The sequence below is a fragment of the Cyprinodon tularosa genome, unplaced genomic scaffold (assembly GCF_016077235.1).
Source record: "Cyprinodon tularosa strain WSP-4 unplaced genomic scaffold, ASM1607723v1 ctg330, whole genome shotgun sequence".
NCBI classification, from domain to species: domain Eukaryota; kingdom Metazoa; phylum Chordata; class Actinopteri; order Cyprinodontiformes; family Cyprinodontidae; genus Cyprinodon; species Cyprinodon tularosa.
Window position 1 is genome coordinate 519,100 of NW_024039042.1, and position 21,398 is coordinate 540,497.

The following is a 21,398-nucleotide window of genomic DNA, read 5'->3' on the forward strand; positions in this document are numbered from 1 at the left end:
ATCCAGTAATGAAACACAATACTGTTTCTACTAGGGATGCACGATATTGGGATTTTGGCCGATATCCGATATTTTAAAACTCATGTAGCCAATAACCGATACCGATGTTAAAGCTGGACAAAAATAAGTAGTCATTGAAAATAGCAGTTTTGTTAACCATTTCTGACACTTTGAAAAATAATATACTCAAATATATTTTCATATGCTGATTTCAAATTGATTTTTAAAAACGCGGTATCGATCTATTTTGCTTTCAAAATCTCGTGAAATTTCATCGTTCTGTTACAAACTCGTGATATTTTGCAAATTCTTGTGAGATTTTGTTAGTAAAATAGATCGATACCGCGTCAGTGTATCAACATATAAAAATATGGCAAAATTTTGTGAATTTTCGGGGGATTTCGTAGCATAACAATGACATATACCAATATTTCATTAGTAAAAGAGATTGATATGGTGTTTTTAAATGGCAATATATCAGCATATGAAGATATTGTGATATTTTAATGTATCAATATTTTTTCCCTCGTCTTTAGAAATTTTTAAGTCTGTAAAAAAGAAGTTTTTGAGGAAGAAGAAGAAGTAGTATTTTTTTTTTTAGACTTTAGAAACTCAGAAGCTGATCAAATGTCGGGTTAAATATCAGTGGGGTGGCCGATGTCCGATATTCAGTTTTCAGGCCGATACCGATAGGGGGCCGATTATATCGTGCATCCCTAGTTTCTACAAGTCTCAGTAAAAGTGGACTGTAAAGAGATTAGTAAAGACAATTCAATTTGGTCAGATAAAGGTGTTGTAATAATATTAGTTGGTTTTATCAAGATTCAGATTACTAGAGATTAAACAAAAGTCTAATTGAGAGTTCTTAGTGGCATTTCTGTTACTCCAAGTATAGAAAATGCTACTATGATAATGTTACCGGCACACATTGATTAAGTTACATTATTGCAGTTTCAGGTTATTATTAACGGCTGTAGATGGCTTTGAGGCCAACTGTCCAGAATAGGATCAAGAATCATATTAAAATATGGGAATGTTATCTAAGGCATTTTTAATATAGCCTAACTGTGACCCTTTGCTCAAACCTAACCATTACAGGTACATACCTAACCCTAACCAAAACTCATTTTACACCATAGTCCTGCACCTAACACCTAAGCCTAAACAGAAATTCTCTTTATTTTTATTTTTTAACTTTTTGGGGGGTTTTAAAGTTGAATTTTTCATTTATTCCATTAAATACTAGAAAAATATTTGTGAAATCCCGATACAGCTAAGAACATATTTTACCATTGAATATATTTATTTAAAATGTTTTTATGTTTTCACCATTACAGTGATTTTGTTGTAATATAAATTTGCTATAAAAAAAATCACAGTCTCTTTATGTAACTTAGATGTCATTTTAAAATACAGAAACAATCTGTATGACAAACAGTAAAGTTCTTCTTAATATTTCTTATAGTGTGCACTGAGCCCCTTGGAGGTTTGCAAGGTGTATTGCCTCATAATATACATAATAACAAGCCCCCTTTAAAAATCTAAGGACACATACAGTTGTTCAGATAAAAAATGTTACAAAGCTGTTAATGTGAATAACTCCAAGAAGAAATGAATGCCTTCTAATAGCTTACCATCACTAATGATTCTGTCAGTTCCAGGTGACACAGCTCATTAGATCCAACCCACAATGTTGCTCCTTTCACCTCCAATTATTTAGAAAAACTTGAGTATTACCAAAACAAGTCAGAAAAATCAACCCCCGACCAACCAGCCAATAGCTGTGGTCCTGACAGCTAAACATTCATCTTTCATGCGATTATGTACAGCATAAATTATTGCGCAAACCCTCAGTTTATGTGCATCTAAATATAGAGGCAGCAGCTTAGGTCTCCGGCTTGTTTTCACTGCTCTCATCTGTGTTGTTATCGTCCAACAAACGCACACATCCAAACACACACTGTTTTCTGGCAGAAGCAGCTGGGAATAGGTAGGTTTAAGTCCCAAAGGGACTGTGTTCAGGGACACTGCATATGTGTGTGTTGGCTGTTCTCATTTAGGGAATTATCTGGGAGCAAATATATGAACAAGTTCTGTTCCAGCATTACTCACCAAGAGTTTCTGGATATTTTTAGCAGCAGTGATTAATTAAAGCATATTGATAGCTATAGGTTACAGGTTTTTAAGCAAAGCATATAATGTGTAAAAAAAAAAAAAGACAACATCATATGAGGGTGGATGGATTTTACTGTGTTTATTTCACCTTGAATGAAATAAGACAGACTAGACAGACTAGGAGGACAGGGTCAGACTGACTGAAAAGCAAGAGAATATATGATGTAATTTCATGTCATGGATCGTTCCCACCACATGGTGGCAATATTGATATTTATATATATGTATGTGTGGTTTGGGTGGACATGTCTAAACTTCCCGAGGCACTGGAAAAAACTGAAATAAAATAAAAAAATAAAATAGCATCCAGTTAAAGGCAGAAAGATGATGTATGATGATCTGGGGTTGATTTGTTAAGGTTAGATTTTGCTGTAAAAACGAGACAAGAAACATTTTATTACAAGATACAGTCACTGTATTTCAGTAATCAGTAGGTCCTTCTGGATGTTGGTGAAAAATGAATCTGAAAATGAAAATAAACGTTTTTTCCTCAGTTCAGTTACTTCTACAATATTGCTTATCTTAACAGATGCATTTGTCTCAATCAGATTTAGTTTTCTGGATCTAATCCTTTCATCACCTTTAAAAATGTTTGATTTTACCTGGAAAAACATTTGCATTCAGCTCTACATGTTTTCACTTCAACCTAATTTAACAAAATAATGTTTTTTTTTTTTCATTACTTCTTATTAAGCCTTGGAGTGTAACAAGAAAACTTTATCATAAATTTAGATCTTTAAGTCCTAACCTTGGCATAAATTGGATATGGACAGGAAAATAATTAAATTTCTTGAGATTCTATTTGTATACAGGTTTAAAAGTTATTATTACTTTTCTAGCATAAGACAGGCCATCCCCCCATTTAGAATATAGAATTATTAATGCAATCATTCAATTGTCACATTCAAAAATTGTTTTAGGGAAAAGGGCCAGCATGTAACAATCTAATCGGAAATTATTGGAAAAAGTTTTGTTTGCATTAATTAACACACATGACATTATCCTGATGTTGAAGAGCCTTAGTTATACCCAATGGGAGAGCCAGAAATGTTCGTAGGGGTGGCCAGGCAGGACCCAATATTCACTGAGGGGTGGCTGATTTTGACAGGCACTAGAACCAATCTACACTAATCACACCGCATCAACAGGAAAATGAACAAGCAAAACATCCATATTCTCCAGATAAATCACAGATGATAAAATACACTGCTAAAAAAATACATAAAGGGAACGAAACAAACAAAGAATAAACAAAAAAGAATATAACATCAATGAAATCAAAGTTCTGTGAAATCAAATTATCCACTTAGGAAGCAACACTGATTGACAATCAATTTCTCAAGCTGTTGTGCAAATAGAAAAGAAACAGGTGGAAGTTACTGTAAATTGGACAGACTCAATAAAGGAGTGGTCCTGCAGGAGGGGACCACAGACCACTTCTCAGTACCTATTTTGGATGAGTCAATGTTGAATGTTGGTGGTGCTTTCAATTTAATTCTGTTTATTTATATTGTGCAGATTCACAACACATGTCATCTCAAGGCACTTTACAGAGACAATTCAACCAGATTAAACTGTCAAATTGGTTTAAAGTTTTCTAGCTAAGGAAAACATGTGATGGTATCGACTCATTGACTCGAATGCAATCCCTCACCCCAAGCATGCTTGTAGCGACAGTGGAGATGGAAAAACTCCCTTTTAACAGGAGGAACTTCCAGCAGAACCAGACTCAGTGTGAGTGGCATTCTGCTGAGGCCGACTCAGGTTCAAGGAGGCAGAAGACAAAGAAGCAGAGATACAAAAGGCAACTGTCAAGCCAGCTCCACAGGTGGCCCTCGTGCTGTGTCTGTCAGGATAGTGTCCAGAGGCTGGATGCATTACCAGGAAACAGCCCAGTACACCAGGAGATGTGGGAGGGCAACAACTCAGCAGCAGGACCTCTACCTCTGCCTTTGTGCAAGGAAGAACAGGAGAAGCCACAAATATGCATGTGTCTGCACAAACGTTTAGAAACGGAATCCAGGAGGACAGTATGAGGGCCCGTCGTCCACAGATCGGGGTTGTGCTCACAGCCCAACAGCGTGCAGAATGTTTGGCATGTACCAGAGAACACCTGGATTGGCAAAGAGGTAGCATAACAGCTATCTGTACCGAAATGAGATCCTCAGACCCCTTGTGAGACGATATGATGGTGCTGTTGACCCTGGGTTCTTACTAATGCAGGACAATGCTAGACCTCATGTGGCAGGAGTGTGTCAGCAGATTCTACACGATGAAGGCATTGAAGCTGCCCCACCTGTTCCCCAGCCCTGAATCTGACTGAGCACATCTGTGACATCATGTCTCGATCCATCCACCAACATCATGTTGCACCACAGACTGTCCAGGAGTTGGTGGATGCTTTAGTCCAGGTCTGGCAGGAGATCCCTCAGGAGAGCATCCTCCACCTCATCAGGATCATGCCCAGGCATTATGGGGAGGTCATACAGACTAATGGACTAATGCTGAGCAAATACTGAGCCTCATTTTGACCATTTTTAAGGACATTGTATTAACCTTGGAAAAGCCTGCAGTGTATTTTTCGAATTAAATTTTGTGTGTGACTCCAAATCCAATCCTCCATTGGTTAATACATTTGATTTCCATTGGTGGTATTTGTGTAATTTTGTTGTCATCATATAGAACAAAGTATTCAATGAGAATATTTAATTCATTCAGATCTAGGATGTGGTATTTGAGTGTTCCCTTTATTTTTTGAGCAGTGTAGCCCTTGCCAATAAATCTACACACATACTCATCCATGTATACTGACTTAGTCAGTTGTGGTTTTGCATAGAGTAAAAATTTATTAAATTGAGCAGTGATTCTTTTTTTCTAATTTCACAGAAGAGTGCTTGATGACAGCAGAGATAACTTTCCTTCTTCTGCATTATGAGCACTATAGTTATGAATAAAACTGCATCAATTCCTGAAATTGTGTTTCACAGTTTATGGTTGATATGTACAAAACTGATAAACATGAATTAGTTCTGACAGTCACAGTTGCCACTCTCTGTTTTAGAGAGGAGCTGCTTGTTTCAGAGGAGGTGAAGCATTCTCCTATGAGAATAACAAATCACCTGGTGGCCATGGCCACCTCTGAAACCCCTTTTAGATCCTCCCCTGTTCATACAATTATTCATGCTGCAGCCCCCAAATAGCCTAGTTTAAAAAGAGCGTATTAAGAATATGTTAAGTGTTTAATTCCATTCAATTCAATTTATTCATATAGTGCAGATTCACAACACGTCATCTCAAGGCACTTTACAGTTCACCAGATCATCCATTCAAATTGATTCAGTTTTCTATGTAAGGAAAACCAGCTGATTGCATCAGATCATTTACTTGAATGCAATCCCTCACACTAAGCATGCTTGTAGCGACAGTGGAGAGGAAAAACTCCCTTTTAACAGGAAGAAACCTCCATCAGAACCAGGCTCAGTGTGAGCGGCCATCTGTTTAAGAGATCAAAATGAGCAAAAGTTTCTTCTTTCTGGTCTATTTTGTGTGAAATTCAGCTGTTTATTTTGAATTTCTCTTTTTTCTGTTTTTGTTTTTACTTTTCTTATCTACATCCTGCCCTACAGGTTTTTCAAAATATAGTCTGCTGTTCCTTAAATCATTAAGTAGAGCGATCATTTTCAGGCGTTTTTTTTTACCAAATAGCTGCAATCCCAGTGTGCACATGCAGTACTGTCATGTGCTTTCTTACTAAATGAAAAGATAAAATAACTGGATTGATTTTTAAATTGCAGATCCGCATTTACATCTATCTACATTAGTGGAAACAAAGTGATGGTATCGGGTGAACTCTCAAGCTCATTTTAACTTCCATTTAAGTTATTAAGGTTTTGCTCTTTTGTGCTTTATCAACATCTATCTGTTCCCTTCTTTACTAATTTTGTCCTTCAGATCCTTTGAAATTTTTGGGTGCGAGGCCAAAAAAGCAGAACAAAAGTAGAGTTCAAAGTAGTCACTTCAAGTATTCCTGATGTAAAGAAACCCTCCGATAAATTTCAAAGAATATTTTTACAGTGCAGTCCAGGAGGCTTTATCCTTTTCATCTCCCTCACCAATCACAGTCTCCGCCTTTAGAAGAGCCCTACTGGCTTGTCAATCACCCCCACCCGGGGTGATAGGTTGGATCAAGACAAAAGAGGGAGGAGAGTGATAGAAAAAGAAAAACTAGGCTGGGGGGGCGGATGTAAAAACGGATGAAAACATGGGGATGAGATGCTGGAGAGAGCAAAGCATGTAGAGTAATCGCTGAAAGCAGAGTCACTGTCTTGAAAAGAGATGAATGAATGAGGTCAGGGACGCCCCTGAGAATAAAGAGGTAGGAAAAGAAAAGAAGAGGGGCGTGGATGAAAGGGAATGGAATAGATGGAGAAATATCCTGAACTGGAAGGTGAAAATGGAAGAGGATCAAATATCAATGTAAAACTAAAACCCAGCGATATAGGATGAAGGCAAACAAGAAGATTAATAGAAGGATTTAAAGATAACAAGGATAAAGGAAAATGAAGTGAGTCATTAAATTTCAAGAACAGATTTACTGGTAATATATACAGATTTATGAACTTCATTGAGGAAACAGCCTATATCCTGATTTTCTTCACTTAATTCTCTCCAACTCCCTTTGTAAAAAAAAAACAACAAAACAATGATGATCAGATTAATGCTGTGAAAAAAACAGATTAAGGAATTATCCAATTAAATTTTTTTAAAGATTAGTTTTAGGCACTATTGCCATTTATTTTTTTTATTTCGAAACTTAGATGGACAGGAAATGGGGGTAGAAAAAGGAGGAAGCCTCTAAACATTGGTTGCACTCTTAACCCGTGCACCACCGCCACAACCCCCAATTTAAGCTTTTGACCGTCTTGGTGAATAACTGATTAGACTCATGACAATTTTTATGCTTGTTTTAAACAAAATGTTATATGAACACTTAAACCCAAGTAATGTTTTACTTTTATTTTTATAGAAGAAAGGTGGAGGTAAGAAGCAGAGCATCCCTAAATGATTAAAATTATGAAAACAGAACTGAGCGCTGATACACCACACTCATATTCAGCTGCTACAGAGAATGAATGGCTCCTGGCAGAGGACTCTGGCTTTATATCCTAGAAACATCCTACACAGAACACCATGATGGACACAATGATTCATCAAGCACAAATCTACTCTGCTGCCTGAGGCTGAGGTTGGACCATCAGCTAGATTTTCCTCTGCTGTAGGACTTGGCACAGACTTTCAAGAAGAGTCTGAGGAGTCTGATCTCCTGTTGTTGGATCTCCCCCACTGGTCTTTTTCTTGTAAAGATGAACATCCACCCTGGCCTGCCAGAGAGGGCATTGTCCTGGATCATTGCACGATTTTAAAGATCCATGTCAGCCGCATCAACATCCAGAGATACTCAGAAAGAATCACATCCATCCCAGAAGCCTCACACAAGTTCTGTCTGACCATATTTTCATCCAAACTGTGTTTAGTTTCCCTACATGCAAGGAAGGAGACATGTTTGACAAGAGCTCAGTGAAACTTTTTTCTTAGGAATGTGCGAGCGCTGAAAATGCTCCCTGAGCGTGGCAACGGAAAACAGAGGATATGAAAGAAACCAAGACTATTTTAGGATGGTTTCATCTTCTACAAGGCGGCAAGTTCCTTCTTGACTCAGCAGGAAGGCTCAAGGAGCAGAAGTGGAGGATGAGAGGAAAGCAGTCAGGAAGGAGGTGAACTGCTGCTGGTTTACTTTCCCCACCCACTTAACATCAAAAACAGATGACTTGTAATTTTTTCTTGATTTACACCTAAAGCCATAATAGCTAACGGGTGAATCGAGTTAAACGCAGCATAAAAGTCACTCCATATTAGAGAGATGAAATGCTCTGCAGCGCTCCCAAAATAGGAAGCAACAATGATCATCTGTTAGAAACATACTACAGATTGTTATGATGACTGATCTAATTGTGGGTCTGAAGAGATAACCAGTAAATTCACGTAAAGGTCATAATCCTGTTGATCAATAAGCCCATTAGTGACCATGAGTCACAAATATGCTTAACTTTGAATGGAACAGTATAACAAAACATTTAAATCTCACGGTGTGTGTTTTGGGTTGTTGTACTGCCTGAGGTTGAAGCTCCACCTGAGATTTCAGTCTTGTGCAGCCTTTTGCACGTTTGCGTCCATAGCTGAATATATTACACACACGTGGACTTTAATTAATGATTGGCAAAGCATTATGTAAATCAAAAAGCTTCAAGAGCCAAACAAATGCTTCCTCTGCTGAAAAAGTCGCTTTTTTTTGCCATTTTTTCTAAAGACATTTATGAGTTGCTTCCATTTATCCTTAATTCTTAACAGAAGTTCTGTTAGTGAAGGTTTCTAAACAATATATTTCATTAAAGTTGCATCCAACCTTTAACTACAATCTGAAAGTTGGACATCATGATAACGTCCTGTAAGGATTTGAGGAGAGCCTTGCATGATATGCGTTAACATCTCTGCTGCTCCTACCAGCATCCCAGAGATGTATTTTTTTTTTTTTGAAAGACCACGGAAGGCATCAGCGGAAACAGAGCTGCACTCAAATTGATTCAGGGGGAGGATGGAAGAGCTGCAGATATCTCTGTGGTTGACAGAGTGGAAAAAAATCTCCCCATAGCAGAGACTCAGCACTCTGCTGGTTTTCAACACGTGGAGTGTTTTCTGAACCATGCACCTCTATTTAATTCCCCAAACAACTGCAAATGTTGCTGTCAAATGCAGCCAGTGTGGGAATGAAAGGTGGGAGATTGTTACAGCAATGTCATGTCAGCAATGTCTGCAGGGAGGCCTGGGGAGCAGAGAAGGAGTCTGTGTTAAATAATAATTTAATAATCTGAGGAAAAAAATAAAATGTGATTATATAAATTAGGATTCTGGTGATTGCTGTGAACTATGATTGATGGCCATGGGCTATAGTTCTGGATGGGGCTGTGTAACAGTAGTGACAGCAGAGTAAGTTAAGAAAAGTTTTATAAAAAAAAAAAAAAAAATTAGAAAGAAGAAGTAAGAAACAGTAAGAGCTTTATATATTGATTTAAAGTGGATGTTAGAAAATAGAAACTATAAAGATGATATCATTTTTGTTTCTTAAACTTCAACAAAAACTAGAAATGTTCTTGTACATTATTATATATTTTCCTCTAAAATTATATATTCTATGAACATCCAATCCTAAGATAAGATTTTTTTTAAATGCATCAATAAAAGTCTGAAATCAATAAGATAGATTATAAGATAATAATATAATAAGATAGATATAAATTCTAGTTTCAATTTTTCTTAATAAAACTAACACAAAGTATGACAAATAGCCAGAGGGATAAAACTACTTAAAGTTTACCTGAAACCTGAACCTTTCTGAAAAGTAATCCCAGCCCCCCTCTGGCAGCAGCAGTGTCAGATAGAAAACATCCTCCTAGAGCAGGATAACTCCTCACCTCACATGGCAAAAAAAAAAACAGGTCATGGAAACATACCATGGAGCCCAAGGTCCTGAGAAGGACTTTTAATCTCCCCAGGTACCAGTCTGATGGAGAATCTCCCAAACAGCTGTGGCACAGACAGTCTACTAAAGATCTGATGTGTGCAGCAGAGCAGCTGAAGGATCCACTGGAACATCAAGCAGAACACTGAAGTGCGTCCCTCGTCTGTGCCTTGACACTTCATTAGAGGGAGCTGCATTAAAATTGGCAGTGTATTATTTTCGTGAATTCTGGTGTCGAAAAGCCTGCTTTGTATGTCACAGTTGTTAAATAGGGTAGATTTTCACCTGTCTGAAAGCATTTATAAGAGGATCCCCCTGGAGGAGGAAATTGGCAAACTGAAGAGTTATTCCTGTTTCAGCTACTAGCACCTATAGAAACTACAGCAGTTAAAATGTGGTTTCACAGCGAGTTCTATAAAGATATAAATAAATAATATTTAGCGCCTATATGGAAATGTTTACTAAGTCTGTGGAAATATCACTGTTAAGTTTTTGAAATATATAATCAGAAAAACAGTGTTAAACCACACATAACATAATTCCCACATTGTATCAGAGTCCAACTTTCCCCTTTTTCTTGGTCTGGGAGGATTATCAGAATGATTTATATCTGCTCAGTACCTAAAATACTTACATATAATAAGGCGAGTTTTGATTTATACCACCAGAACACTAAGGTAATGAGGAGGTTGTTTTGTGTGTGTATGTTTGTCTGTGTTTGGGCCATGATTTAACTGGGTCCCACCCTCCCACAGCGGAGATGTTCACATTTAATCAGATAAACTCTTAGTGTAACAGCTGTCGGACCAGACCCAGCCTCCACGACCCAATGTCCCTGCCTACCCTTCCTCCCTCAGTTCTGCTTCTCCTCTTAATTCCTCTGTTTTCTCTCTGTTTGAGCTTATTTCACTACATCTTTGTATGAATTGTCTCTCGCAAAAGCAGCTAAAGTATATTCTGGAGCGTATTACCAACCAAAGTGAAGAATTATTTCAAACAGAACTCCAGTCCAGCACCTTTAGTTTTCCCTAAAGAATAAGTTATTAGAGTGTGTTTAGTGTTAGAGGTACCTGGATTTTTTCACTGACAAGAATCTAAAGTTACCGTATTTTCACGACCATAAGGCGCACCGGACTAAAAGGCGCACTCTCAGTTATGTGTCCCATTTCTGTATTTAACACACACATAAGGCGCACCGGACTATAGGGCGCGTTTTTTATATACAGGTACAAGTCCTCTACTACCTTTAAATACCTCTACTGCGTATTTAAAAATACAGCGGGGGCAAAACTGAGTATGACTGTGCTTTATTCATGTATTTATTACAAAGTATTAATCAAACCTGGCAGCTGGCCGTGAGACAGAGACATCGCAGATGACACAGCGCTGTGGTCACTCCTAAATTAACTTAAAATCCTGAAACCTGCTGACGGAATATGTTCGCTTTTATTGCCGGTATCCTGGTGCCTGCAGCTAAAATTATTTAGATGAAAAACACCTGCCAGCCACCGCGTGAACCCGCAGGCTGCCCGGCCTAGAGGCTGCTGATGAAGGGATTTCTACGGTCGGTGCACCGCTGGTATGTGGGGGTCTGAGCGCCTCCGACAGAAATAGATAATCTGGATGAACTGACTGCAATTATTAAGTTTTCAGGTGGACTTTCTCACTTAAAAACATATTAAAACTACTTTATTCCCACTGATCACAGCAAATATAGCTGCAAGATTTAGATTATTTAGATGAAAAAACACCTGCCAGCCACCGCGATGAAGAGGAGGAGACGCGCCGGGGATGCTGTTGAATTAAGTTTTCAGGGAGAAAAATACAGCGGGAGCAAAACTGAGTATGATTGTGCTTTATTCATGTATTTATTACAAAGTATTAATCAAACCCATCAAAGTCATCATCCTCTGTTTCTGAATAAAACAGCTGCGCTAAAACAGACATGCCAGTTTCCCCTTCTTCGCTGTCAGAGTCACTTTCCGTGCAGCGCGGCTCCTCAGAAATAATGCCGGCTTTTGCGAAAGCTTGAACAACAGAGCCAGCAGACACTTTAGTCCAAGCATCTACAATCCATCCGCAAACTGTGGCGTAATCTGCCCGGCGCTGCCTTCTTATCCTGAAACTGTGGTCTCCGTCTGTCATCCATCGCTCCCACGCCGCTCGCAGCCTTACTGTGAACGGCTGCTTCACACCGATGTCGAGCGGTTGAAGCTCCTTTGTCAGACCCCCGGGAAAACGGCGAGCACAGCGTTCATTTGATTCACCTTTTTTTCACATCGGCTGTGAGATGGGCACGCAGCGATGGTGATGCGTGGAAAAAACCACCTAGTCTTCTCACATACACCTGCCTCAGCCACGCATCCATCCAGCCTTTTCCATTTGCGTTAATATCATATGTCATCAGAGCGCTGTCTGTCTCGCTGGCAGCTCCCAGATCAGCTTCTCTGATTGGTTGATGCGGCGCGTCCAGCAGCAAAACTTCCATTTTTCCATCTCGAGCAGCAGAAGCGCGGCGCTTCAGATGCTTAAACGCTCCCGACCTGCTGCACCAAAATGCGCTGCGGGACCTTTTGCTGCACCTATATGCGCGTCAACCATTGACTTTGCATGTAAACTCGCTGCTTCTGCTGCACCTGCTGGGTCCGGTTCACACCGATGTCGAGCAGCGTTAATTTGTTTCCCCATGTTTTTCACATCAGCTGTGAGATGGGCACGCATGGAGTTACATATTAACAGCGATGGTGAGGGGTGGAAAAAAAACACCTGGTCTCCTTACATTCAGCCACTCTTTCATCATCTCCTCAATGAGGTGGTCTCAAAAGTCGCAGTTACAACACACATAAGGCGCACCGCACCATAGGGCGCACCGCACATTTTGGGGGGAAAAAAAGACGTTTAAGTGCGCCTTATAGTCGTGAAAATACGGTAAGTTAAAATTCTGCTGTCAGTAACAAACATATATAGCAATCAAATCTTTTACTTACCATGCAAGTTAGTTCAGTTTGTTGAGTGACAAGTGTCTGCTTGTTTTAAAAAAAATCATAGAATCTGTCTTTATATTTGTTTTTATCCACTGGTTTTCTGACCTAAACAGGATGAAACAAAATGAGAGAGTTCAAAGAGAATCAGAGCAAAGGTGAAAGCATTCTCTGCTTCCACTTTTCCCTTTTTTATGTCAGTCTGATCTCCTGCCATTCGGAAAGATATGGAAAAACTCTCACAGGACAAATTTTCAATTAAATAAAACATTTGATTAGATATAACTGCTTCTTCATTTGGACAAACATTTTTGAAGGAAAGGTGAGCCTAACTAGGAAACCACAACAAGATATAAAACAAATTAGGCATTATTTTTTGGTTTTTGATTTTAAGATTGGGGTCAAAATTGACCCCAATCTTGACCCTGATCTTAACTGAATCAAATGATATCTATAATTTAAGATGTTGTGCTGAGAGGTTCTCTGGACTCACAAAACCTTAATATAGAAAATATTGCAGACCTACTGATGTCAATGGCTTTAATTTTAAATCAAGACTTCAACATAAGACACATCTACATTTGTTGGTTCTACATAACTTTAAATAATAGGCAGAGTTTTTGTATTTATCTTTTGAGTCTGATAAGCGAACAGCTGTTTAATTAAAAAAAAAATCGATGTGTATTTTGGCAGCTTTTTTATTAAAATTGCTTGAACTTTGGTTTGACTCTAAAACCTTTTAGCACATGAAGCAACTGATTGGTGAGTATTTTTTGACTATACAAACATTTAGACAGTTTATCAAACTGTGTGATTTTGTAAGGTTTGAGGGTTTTTTTTAACATTTGGAATAGAGTGAGTACAGTAAACCCAACCTATTCAGGGTTGTACAGCATGTCTGGAAAGTGTTATGAGCTGGGTCTTAAAATTATCACTATTTTCCCATAAAGCAAGCAAACACCAAAAAAAAAATTAAGAAGAAAATTACATTTATACATCACTAAACAGTTTTGTATTGCTGTAGTTTCCAGGATTGTAGGACATGGAGTGAAATTTGCCATCTATTTTTTTTTGTAGTCGTTAACAGCAGGAATAACATGTCTCCATGTCAGAGTTTTTGTATAAAGATCTCTTCTCATATTCACTTTGAAATACCACCGCCACCTCATTAAGCTCAGAAACTACTTGTTCTTGTTCTTGTTACTGTCCCTTCTCATCTTCAGTTTGACCGCTGGGGTCATTTGGGCACAGTGTTTTTCTAAAACCAGACCTCCTGCAGACACAGACAACATCTCAAACGTGCAAGCTGGAGTGAATATATGCAAAGACATGGTGCTCCGCACATCCACTTATATTCTAATGTCGTAAAGTGCATATCCAGCATTAGTAAGGATAGAAAGAGCCGCGCGGAGCTGAGGGAGGTCTGTTTAATGAACCCCTGCTGGGCTGACAGCACTCTGGTTTGGGTTTATGAGGACATGTGCTAGCATGGTTGAAGCTTAGGAAACAGTGAGATATGTTTCTCATCTGGATTACACACTGACACAGACCTCACTCAGGCTGACGTGTTTTTTAAGATCCCCCCAGTAGGAAGGGGAGTGACTTAATGCCACCCAAGGAGATTCATTAGCTATTAATGGAAGCTACATGATTTGATGTGACAGTACACAGGATACTTAACCTTTAACAGAAGCCTTTCCTCTAACAGCCAACAATTCATTCTATAAAACTAGTATTACCTTAATTGTTTTTTTTATTTTACAATATTTTTAAGAAACTTTCTTTAACGAGAGGAGTGTGATGCTGATTCAGATTAAACCAGAAGTTTTTAAACAGTCTTTATAAAGTAACTTTTTTCTCCTCACTCTCTGACACTGAATCAGTTCGAACTTTAAAACTGGTCTAGGGTCACGTCTTTATATAGTTTGTAGTATACGGTAAACATATTTCAATCTTTTGAATTATTTTGATTAGTATTTTTGAATTACTTTGTTAGTTCATGAATAACTTTTCCCTGCGATATAAATAAAACATAACACTATCAAAATGGTAAGGACAAAATAACATGTTCTTCAAGTATGGCGGAGCTATGTTTATTTTCAATAGATAACTATTTAGATCACCGGTAAATGGTAATTTTTTTTGACAATCTCTCTTTCCCTCTGTGCGTACTCCAACCTGGTGAAATGCTATAAGACAAGATTGTTTTCATGTTGGCAAATACATTTCTATAAAAATGTAACAGCAGGAGAGGCAGAGTTTACAACACTCATGACTTTTGTAAAAACCTAAAACAAAAGCAGCAATTTTAACAAAAATCTTAAAGGTTTCTTATAGGGCTGAAACAATGAATCAGATTAATCGATTATGGAAATAATCGTCAAGTAATTAAGTAATCGAACAAGCGTTAGCTGAAGTATAGTCTCTAAAACGTGCCTTTAGCTGATAGAGCAACCCACTTAGAGCAGTAATTCTAGCAAGATTTTAAAAAAATATATAAAGATTTTGCATTGAAGATTTAAACAAAATGCTCTATTCAGAACCCCTTAAGTGGAAAAGTTTGAGTTTCCTATGGTTTAATAAAAAAAAAAAATCTTCTTCAAGGATTTTTTCCTATCCGATTTTTAATCAATTAATAAAAAAAACTATCAACAGATTAATCCATTTGCAAAATAATTGTTAGTTGCAGCCTCAGTTTCCTATTCTCTTAAACTTGAGGTAGTGCTACTTCTATAAAATATGAATAAATCATTTACCTTACCTGTACCAGTGATTTAGGAGATCCTTGTAATCCTGAGTGATATTCTGAGTCGTCAAACATTAAAACAATCTATAAGGCCTCTTCACCAAACTGTCTAACAGCTGTATGGAGACCAAGCTTTGCCAGGTCTCATTAGTTCCCTCTTTGACTGCAGAGATCAACCAGAGTTTTATTTGAAAAGGGATTTATGTCCATTTGAATACTTTCATCTTTGTGCAAACTCTCTTCAGTTAATGCTCTCACTCCTCAGCTATGTCTATGCTGCTCAATATGACATAAACTTAGGTGGTTTTTCATCTGAACTGAAGTGAATGGAATAGACAAATCTACAAATTCAAAGCTTACTTGGTCTGTTTTCTTTAACGTATTACATGCCAACAGATGCTTTATTTTGGGCTTACTTTGAAGTTGTATGCACACTCCAACAATCTTTTATATTAATCTGTATGACAGCAGAAATAAATAGTTTTATATTTAAGTCTGTGATTAAATAAAGATTTAAAATATTAAAACTATTTACTCTTCTGTTCTTTGTATCAGTCATTCCACTGAGCCACAAGCATCAAGCTGCAAATTAGATAAAAGAACTTAATTGAAAATCATCTAATAATTATTAACTATTCCTAATGCAGGAGCAAATAGACTGTGATTGATACTGTATATGAGAAGATACTAGCCTGATACACATATTATACCACTGTGCAGATTAAAATGACTATCCACCATTGAAACTTCATCGACTCTTGCTGACAGGACAGCAGACTTTTTCACTCCTTGAGCTAAACCCATACATGACTACAGGTCAGTTTGTCCCTTCACCAGGTTGCACTAAGAATGTATACTGTTGGATTAAAAGGTAGAGCTAATTATACAACAATACAACAATAATAACACTTCTAATAATACAATTCAAACTAAAGTTCTTTAAAGGACATCTCAATAAGGTATATAGGGTGTCTGCCTCATGGACTAAAACTACCAGTTTTAGTCCATGAGGCAGTAGGGGAGCCTGATAACTAAAAGATCTGCCCCCCATTCTACTTTTACAAATTCTAGGAACCACTAGTTAACCTGCAGACTGAGAGCAAAGTGCTCTGTTAGGAACATAAGGAACAATCATAAGATGATATAGGATGGAGCTTGACCATTTTAAATAGAATTCTGGATTCAACAGGAAGCCAATGAAGAGAAACTAGGATAGGAGAGACATGACGATCTCAGAAATTTGATTGATAGTAAAAAAAAAATTTAAAAAAAAAAGTAAAATATAAATAATCTAGTTTTACTACAGATCCTTTTCTGTCTGCAATTTTATTTCATCCTATTTGTATTCATTATGCTTCTAATCTGCTCTATGGGCCAGATGATTCTTATTGAATGAGACAGACTAGGACCCCTGATCAAACTCCTAGTGGTATAATTATTCAATAGAGTCACAAAACTGCCTTTTCAAACACTCAACTATAGGAAGAAACTAAAAATAAAATTATTTAGCTCTAAAACTTTGTCTGAAAACTGTTTCTAATATGCAAATACTGACAAATGATGGTTAGGAAATGCCCTTGGAGATGGCTCCTTTTCCCCTCTTAATGGTTGGTTACAAACAACCAGCTGGGTGAAAGGGGTGAAATGACCTGAATCCAAATAAAGTATCACTATCTGTCTATGAGGAACAGTGAGATATGGAATTAAAACTACAGATTTTATTATTTTTTATGTTTTCATCTGCGTTATCAGTAAGATCAGGGTAAATATTGTTTTATTATAGGAGTGATGAAACAGAACGTTTCCATAAGTCTATTTCACATCCCAGCAGGTTATTGCCTGCATGGAAAGCAGCTTGCTTCTAAAACTCTCTATCCTTTAAGCAAAACACTTCCGCTAACCTTGGCGTAACATAAGAGACCTGAGTTTGCGATGAAGTGAAAAATGTTGCATCAGCAGGTGATGCTGACTCAGAAAGAGGAAATATTAATGGAGTCTAAGAGTCACAGAAGGTGGTAGGTAAAAGGATCAACAGACATTTAGAGCTCTTTGAGATGTATTTTGGATCACAGTGTTCCTCGCTGCACAGCAAATTCACAAAAAAGCAAAAGAAAAAGAGATTTTCACCTTTTAAATTGCTGCTTTTCTGAATTTGACTGTTATATTTTGAATGTTACTATTGAATGTCGGATTTTGAAATGTCACTGGGTTAGTAATGTAACTCATAAGCATCTGTTAAATGCATACATATAATTATTTAATCATATAATATGATAACACAGAATTTCCACAACATAAACTGGGTTTGAACAGGGTTTAAACATTATGATGAAGTTATAAGTGTGAGGATTTGGCCTCACATTTTTGGGAGGTCTCAGCTTGCCTGTCTCTCATTAAAAGACAGGAAAAGGAATATTATTGGTTCTCTTTTCTGAAAACTATTTAAGATATAAGAGAGAGGGAGTTTACTAAACCATTACCTGGATATATATTTGTGAAGGGCTAGAGTTATTTTTCTGTAAATCTGTGATTTTATTTTAGTTTTTGCTTGTTGACAATATTTTTCTACGTACTTTACCTTAATTGTTTCCCCTGTTTTGTTTTGACTTTCTGCAAGTCTGGCTCTGTGAGTATTAGCTAAATCTCACACCTCTGCCAGGAAAGCTGCTTTCCCACTTTAAAATAAATGGAAAACATCCATTCAACCATTTTAAAACAACAACAGATATATAGCTATTCAAAATAATACACCATGCTTAACCCTTAAAGCAAAAAATGACCTTGTCAATACCAATCAAACTGTTTGGTAAACCTCTCCCTGACAACCAAAAGGTTAATTCTTTATGCAAATTTCCATCTGCATTCATGTTGGCAGATGCAAGAATAATGAATGCTAAAAATCTCAATCAATAAAATGTCACATGCCTGGTCACAAGTAACTAAAAAAAAAAACATGTCAAAAATAAATATGGCAAAAATTTGCCATATTTCCCTTCGGTTTTGACAATAAGCAAATTTCTGGTTCTAAAAATGTTCTGTTACACTGTGTTATAGGTGCTTCCATGATGTAGATGAAACACATCTAAAAAAAACAAAAAAACAAAAATGTCTTGCAGTTAAAGACATCCTTTTTTAAGTAATATGGGAAGAGGTTGTTTTTTTTCCAGCTGAATCTGCTACTTTTCAGCCCTTCTAATATCTTAAGGCTTTTCAGTAATTATGCAAAAAAACCAAACCCTCAAGTTTTATTGCATCTTGGTGCGCTGCCAGCACAAAACACTTGTAACGCTCTCTGTTATGCTGTCTACCGTATGATATATGGAAATGGTCTACTTTAAAAGGTGCAACGACTTGCAAAATTAATACGCCTTCTATTTGCATTGTGGCAGAAAACCCTGGTAGCAGATAATGTAGGGTAAATGGGGTTATTACTGCCATTCTGGCCTTGCAATATGGCAGCATATCATTAGATGCTGAGTGACAGATACTTGGCACTTTTGCTACTTTCGCCTCCAGACAACTGTCAGCCCTGAAAGATCTGTGACACCAAGATTTTCTTTTAATCTCATCCTTTTTACTTTTGCATTTGAAGAGCTCCCGTGAGTTTCTAGACAGGTACATGGTAGTGAAATTAAAATGACAGATGCAATCGAATGCTTTTCCCCATTTTTCTATAAGACAAGGCTGCCGTTGAGGTGAATGAAAATATAAGGGCTAACAATAAACCACTTATTGTCTGCAGATCTTTAAAGCTACAGTGTGTAATTTTCAGCGACATCTAGCGGTCAGACTGCAGACCGCAGCAACATGAACATCTCCCCCCCGCCGCTTCTCCCCCCCAACAGTACGGCGAGCGTTACGGGACAAAATTTCTTCCACGACGTCCGCATCACCTACCCTCTCAAGTGATGAGGTTTGTTTACATAGATAATTTTACAGATAGTATTTCATTAGTCTGAGTAGGGTATAGATTTCATGTAGACTTAAGATAATAAATATACCCGTTATTTTTTCTACATCGTTGTGACGTTTTGGTGAGCTGCTTTGCATGGTGATATAAACAGACTACTAATTGTAGTCATTAGTTTAACAGCGAGATTGTGTTCGCTGGAAGAATATATATTCCCCGTTTACAGAGTCCAAGTCATTTTGGTGGCACGGGGGTTACAACGCGAGGAAGAGGGAGAGGACGAGGGCGAAGGCAGGGAGGCCGTGCAGCTAGGGCCAGGCGAGAGAGGGGTGCCAGCGGGGTGAGAGCAGAGGAGGAAACGCTTGAAGATCTCCAAAGGAGCCGGAGAGAAGTAACCGAGGTATATATCCAGAAAATTATTTTACAGAAAATTACTGAATCATTACCTATGAAACGTCAGGGACGTTGCTGAATAAGTATACTGGAGAGGAACAGCATCATCACGCCGCAGCATGTTATTGTTTTAGACAGGTCTGAGCATCCTGTACTCCAAAAACTGCAGTGATATTAGACAATTGTGTGTGTAGGATTAATTACCTGTCCAAGAGAAAACTGGCAACTTGAGCGTCACTTTGAAAACCTTTTTCCTCCATCAGTGACTTCCATCGTGTAAATGCCGTGCCAATGTTGATCCGTGTTTTTTGTCGTTTCTTGTCACGCTTGCGTTTATTCTCGTCGTGTTTCCGCTTCTTAGATGACGGGGGTTCGGTGTCCGCCGCTTTTCGTTGTGATACAGAGTAGGCATGATCCTCCATTCGTCTGATGTTTGGCCACACAGTGCCAAACAGTTTGCAAAGTCACTCACGCCTGCCGCCTTTGTTCACCTTTCTTGTTACTGATGCGCAGTATACCTGCTTCTTCTTCTTCTTTGGTTTCAGGCAGACTAAACGCTTCTCAGGCATAATACTGCCATCTACTGTTCAGTACCGTCTCAGTTCATCTCTCTCAACCTGCCGTAGTTATTTTTGAGCGTCATGGGAGATCTCGCAATCGCTAGTTTGTTGCCTCTGCGCTTGCCGTAGCGCAAAGATGTCAGCCTCCATGGCTGCGAGACCCGCTCCTATGTAATTATAAATAACGAATTCTAAGGCAGCGCAAATATTATGGTTAAAAGGCTGAGCTCATAGGTGATGATAAATAACATAGTTATGTATAATATATTAAATTTCTGACTTTATATGCCTGTAATTATTACACACTGTAGCTTTAAGTTAATCATAACTAAGATAGCCCTCCTAAATTTCTAATCTGCTTAAAAGAAATGACTGGCCTGCATTGCTGTGATTATACCTTCAAGTCTTTCTGGTTATGTCTCAAGGATCTTTTGCATTTGGAAATTATAATTATTACCCCTTCTTTTCAAAATAACTAAAGCGTAGCCTGATTGAGCAGAGAGGCTCTGTGAAGATTCATTTTGAAGTTTTGTTATAGATTTTACAGCTTGGTTCCTGTCTGGACTTTGATTAGATCATTCTACCAGAAAAGCTTTGGTCCAAACCTTCTATTTGAGCTCTGACTGTGTGTGCTGTGTTTCAGTCTAGTTGGAATGTAAATCTCCACCCTAGTTTCAAGCAGAAACTGAGGCTCTCTTTGAAATTTGGGGGGAGGACACTATCCAGGCACATAAGTTCCTGTATGTTCTGGGTGCCGCCATTTTTGTTTGCGTAATTCCCACCTTTAGAGCTGTAGTATTGTGGATTGCTGATAGGAGGCGAGGAAGCGTGCTAGTGTGATGGATAAATGGTCATAAGACCCAGGCTCGGCAGAATTAACTGATCCAAAGCTTGGTCGTAACTTGGCATGGAGGGATTTCAATGGGGTAGTGTAAATGCAGCAATCGTCTGGCCAGCCAGATTAAGTTACATTAAACAAATAACCACAGATGTGATCCAAAAACATATTTAAAAAAAAAAGAAAAAAGCTCTTAAAGGAGAAGTTCGGTTTTTTACA